The sequence below is a fragment of the Apteryx rowi genome, unplaced genomic scaffold (assembly GCF_003343035.1).
Source record: "Apteryx rowi isolate R43461 unplaced genomic scaffold, aptRow1 scaffold_0, whole genome shotgun sequence".
Classification (NCBI taxonomy): Eukaryota; Metazoa; Chordata; class Aves; order Apterygiformes; family Apterygidae; genus Apteryx; species Apteryx rowi.
The window spans coordinates 999409-1005000 of record NW_020447195.1 but is presented as its reverse complement, the minus strand read 5'-3'; positions in this window follow the sequence as shown (position 1 = coordinate 1005000).

Here is a 5592-nt window from a genome sequence, read left to right as displayed (position 1 = left end):
TGTTGTGCTGCATTCCCATGAGGAGGCAGTGGAGACAGTTCCAGCATTGCAGGTTCTTCCACTTCTAATGAAATGCTATTATTTCCTGTGCACAGTGTGACTCCTCTCCTCACAGCCCACCATGCAGCTGCATTCCCTCACCCCAAAGCTGTGCAAGTGGTTGAGATACTGATTAGGGGTTACTGCAACACCCAACCCTGCTTCCCTCCTTCCCACTGGAACATGGGCTTGTGGAAGGTGCCAGGTTGAAAGACCCCAGAGCAAAGGTGCCCAGCCCAACCCAGGGAACAGCAGTGCTTCCCTCACTCTGCCCCTGAAAAGGTGTCTTACACCTTTACAGATTGGATTCTTGTAGGAGTGAAACATAGTGCTTCTACTGCTCTAACAGCAGCACTGCAGCCATTGCTTTGAAGGTGCTGGCCAGAAACATGGGTTCCTGAGCAGCACGTTCACTGCCCCCAGGAGGACTAATCCTTCCAGAGACCCATCCTACCACAGAGACAGCTGCTTTCAAAATGTGATGAAAGACTGGGAAAACACTATCTCAGTTCAGAGTAAATTAAGCTACAGAAATCCCATAATATTTAAGACGTTCAGAAGCCCTGCCAACCATATTCCTCACCAAGCTTTTCAAAAACATTGCAAGTCTTGAAGCTAGTAAAGCCAAGGAGAGGGGTGAGTCTGCTCTCAGACCCTGGGCTGGACGTGGCTGCGTGTCTGTGTTGCACTGTGCGCTTGGCCTATTGATTGTCAGGGCTGTCTAACTGCACATTTGCACGACTTTGTATGTCTGGGTGGGGGTGTCTGCCTGTGTACAGCTGCTTCCAGGCAGATGCTATGGATTTGTATGCATTTGCATATTAGTGTCTGTTTCCATAGCTTTGCATGGGGGGGTCGGGGGGGGAGTGTGTTTGCTGAGCTGGGGCAGTTTTCTGCCACGTGCTATTTACTTCTCAGAACTAAAGTTCTCATCTTTGAAATCCCCTTCTCACTGCCAAGAGATGCAGGGCAAGAACAGGCATGGAAGCCTGGCTTGGAGGAGTTTGCACTTCCAGGCTTTGAGACCGTGAATCTTCATGGCAATTTAGGGCATATTCTCTTAGTCACTCCACCCTCTGAGGGCCCTTAGGAGCCCAGGAAGAGTTATTGGACTGTATCACAGCCAAGCACCGTACGAGCCAGGCACTGTGTCTGGAGCAGGTTTACAGCAAACTGGGGTGCTCTTGCCCAGGCAGCATTATTAGGGGCCGTCATTCCTCTAGGGCCCTTTTCATGTTGCCACACTGGTGGAATAGCAGAAAATCAGGTCCGAGATACAACATGACCCTGTGGGTGAGCAGACCTCATCCAGTGTTACAGGACTAGTGATTCTCCATTCTGATATGGAGCTACCCAAAAGGGTTGTATAATTTGTGGGGTCCAGTGGCTCAGCTGGCACCTTAAGGCCTGGAGCCCCTCTTGGGCTGAACTGTATGTAGATTATCTTTATTACAGGACTGTTATGTTTGCACAGTTTAGTGATTTAATATCAGTTTAAAGCTTTCTCTGCTAGCAATGCTGTTTGAAGTCAAGTTTTCTTTTCGGCCTCAGACAAATAACCCAACTTGCCAAGACTGTAAAATGTTTATTGCTAATGGTGGAAAATCTTAAAGAAGCCAAGATAACTTTCCCAGGCTGGGTATTAAGACTGTTTGGATAAGTAAATGAATGAAGAGTATTACATGGCCTTCATTAAATATCAACCAACACCAACAGCCATTCATTTATAACACAACAGCAGGGCACGGGAGCAACCAGGAGCAGCAGAGCTGAGACAAGCATGTATCGCATGTGATGGGAGATATGAACATGAGAAGAGCTGGATTCCTCACGAGGCTCCAGGTGTGGCCTCCAAGGTCAGGCAACACAACCCTTGACTGAAACTCCTGCAAAACACTGCAGATTTGGGAGCTGGTGAAGTGGTAGAGTAGGTGCAATTGCTCTCCTCTCAGCTGGGGAGGTTTGCACGCGCGCAGTGTGTTCTGTCCCTCCCTACAACTGTGGGTAAGGACAAAACTCTCCAGCTAAGAGAAGACTGTCAGTGTCTGGATGTTTGTTTTCTTCTTCTTCTTCTTTTTTTTTTATTTCTGCTTCCTTATAGATAGGTTCTGCCTTTACTGGTTTCTAGCCACAGGACACCAACACAAATTAGAGGAAATTAATAGAAACTCTTGCTACCATCCCTGTGATTTCATGTGCCAGAACTTTCAAAACTCCCTCTTTAACTTGGCTGGATGCTTGAATTCCTCATTTCCATTCACCACCCACTGTTGTCCTCCAGTTCAGCATTCTCTACATAAGGAAAACTGAAGCAAGATAGTTACTTAATTTTGGGGCCAACCCCAGATTATATTTCATCTCTAGTCCTTCCTCACTCTGCAGTTTTCTCACTTCTGCTTTTCATATTCTCTTTTACCTGCCTGGGGCTCTTTCTGCTCTTGTTCCAATATTCTTTTCCACATCTATCTCAATTTGATTGCTAAAGATTTGTATTTATTTCCTGCCCATCTTGTCCCCCAAAACAGACCTTTCTTGACACATCAGTCCTTTCAAATATCCCCGCTTAACCCTAACACACTATTACAGTAGCTATTAACCAGCTAGGTCTGGAATTGTCTCCCTGCTAATTTTCCTCCCTTGTTTGGGATGCAAATTCCAACCAGGTTTTGCACCTTGTAACATAAATTCCTATCTGTAACTCCAGTACTTCCTGGCTGTTTAGTGTTTTAATCCTTTTCTCAGGTCAGCCCTGCCTCCTACTAATTTCAGTAATCAGCTGGAATCCAATGCACCAGGGAATCTTCATCCTTTCAGCTGTGAGGCCACAGACTTGCCTTCTGAACACACACCTTCTCCCTCCCTCCCTCCAGAGGGACTGGATGGCTCTTTCCCAGAAACAGCTCCCTCTGAAACACTTCTGCAAATGCCAGGTTTAGGCTTGTGCCTCCACCCTGGGACACCAGGCCCAGTTCCCAGCTTGCTGCTTTCCTCATGCTTGTGCCTCAGGTCTCTGTGCCCAGGAGCTGTAAGAACAGAAACAGGAGCAATGTATCGTCTGTGTCCTCCTGAAGTCTCTTCCAGCTTCAGTTATTGTATGATCTACTAAAAAGGGCATGGAGTAGAGTTACAAACTGGTCTAATTTGCACAGAACCAAACTGGAGTCCCAGCTTAGTGCACATGCTCGCCTGGCCGCACCCATCTCTGAGCTGGCTGGACCCAGAGCAGCGCTGGGCTGGAACATCAGCATGAGGACAAATCAATATATTCCACTTCTCTGAATCATCTCTCTGCAGGTAAACAGCTATGACACATTAAAGTTGCTGCCGTGTTTGCATATCTCTTCTGGCTGCATAAATTTGCCAGTCACTGTGTCACTGCAATACTCAGCTTGGGAAGGATGAAATCTTGGAACAGAAATAAAGCAGAGCTGAGTCTCAGATGCTAGAGAAAGGTCACATTTTGCATTGAGGGCTCCTGGGCTTCCTAGTCTTTGTCTTTGACTCCCTCTCCTGGCTGAAAACATGGGTTACAACCAAGAGAAAAGAGCAGAGCCCGGTGAACGCACAGGGACACTCTCCAAACTGGGGACAGTCCCCAGCAGTACACTGAGTGCCTTTTGCAATCTCACTCTTCGTGCAGCGAAGTGCAGTGGGGCTGAACCTGTGTCATTTTTTCCCTGTCCCTACTGCTCCCTGTCAGACTATATAATCCGGCAAGCCTGGGGAGTGACCACCTTCTCTATTATTACTGTGAATTTTATGCAGCGAGGTCCGGCATGGTGATCAGAACTCCGGTGTGCTGGATGCCGTGCGGCTGTCCCAGAGCTCAGCCTCCAGTCCTTCATCCAGCCTGGGCAGGAAGGAGCTCAGATGGAAGAGACCACAGACTTCCTGTACCAGCAAAGGACACAGGTTTTTCTTGTCTTAAAAAAAAAAAAAAAAAAAGACTTTTCTCCATTTAAATTCTGACTAGAGCGTGCATATCTCTTGGATTCCCTCCCCTCTCTCATCCCACCACAAGAGCCACTTGTACTTCCCTGGACAGAGCAGCACTACTTTGAGGCTCCCTCAGCTTTGACCAGGTAAAAAAGTGATTGCTCCAGGTTTTGGCTCACTCATGAGCTCTTGCTGGGAGGGAAAGGCTCCCAGGGCCCATAGATGGTGCTGTGGCCCCATTTCCCAATCGACTCTCACATCTGTTCATATTTTCAGAAATTGTTCCTGTCTCAAAGATATCTGCTAAATTACAGATATTAGGGACTGGCTTTGGAGGAAGGCCCAGCACTAGTCAGGCAAAGGGGCCTGGGGAAATGACATTTTTCTGTTTGCTGTTTAGCATCTGATCACTCCCACCCTCTGCAGATCAGTTCAAGGTAAGACTCTATCTCAAAAAAAATTATGTTATTAGTCAATAGTGGTTGGAAGGATGAAATGAAGTTAAAAAGCAGGATGAGAAGCAATAATCGACAGAACTGTCCTCCATGAACTAGTATTTTGGATTGCCTCACATTGTAATGTGTAGACACTAACGATGGAAAAAAAACATATTCACCGATCCAAGGTATTTCCCAAAGCCAGACCAAACCTTGCCTTACTGGTGTTTTGTCTGGTCTATGCAATACCATGATGCAGTGTCACTAGAACATGTTTTACATGAATCGAGAGTTAGCTTACAGGGACATTCCAAAGGAGTTCCTAAAGGGGAATCATTGCTACACAAGAGAATTTCTGCTGAGGTTTTGCAGGGATTAGTCCTCATCTTGTTGAAATGCACTTCATACACCATGAGCAAAGTTATCCACGTAAAGAGAGATTCAGAGTCACCCAGATTTGAAATTACTATAGTATCATTTTTAGAGTGAGAACAGGAAGCCAAGAAAAACACAGAATTTTCCATTCCTTGATGTCTTCAGATCAGAACGGGATGTGTCTCTGGAAGACAGTCTAGCTGAACATGAATATTGCTCAAAACAGTAATAACCGGGTGCCAGCCTGGGCAGGAAGTCAGGCAAGACGATCTGAGCGGGACCTTGAGCTGCCTGAATCTGCGCTAGAGGAACACGTGACGGGATAGCTTTAACCCCTGTCAAGAAAATAAAATACAATTGTGTTTGTGCAACCTGTGGCTGATCGGCATGTTGCTCCGGGCAAGAGCAAGGAGAAGAACCGCCCATGTGTCCAACACACGCCCGGGGCCAGGCGCCTCATGGCCCTCCTGCACCTCGTCCCCGTGCGGGGTGGCTGCGCCCCCGGGCCCTGCCCTGGCGGCAGGTGCAGGAGGTGGGGCCGGGGGGCCGCAGGAGCCCCCGTGGGGCTGGGCCGCCCGGAGGCGCAGGGGACGTGCGGGGACGCGCCAGGCTGCCCCCAGGACCGCGGGCCAAGGCTTGTCCTGGGGCTGCGGCCACACCGACCCCAGTGGGGCAGGAGTTGCCTGGGGCGGGAGGCCACGTCCGGGGGCCTCTGCCCTCTGTGTGCATGCGTGACAAGGGGTGTGTGTGTGTGGGCACACACCCCAGCCCTGTACCGCACAAGGGGTGTGTGTGTGTGTGTGTG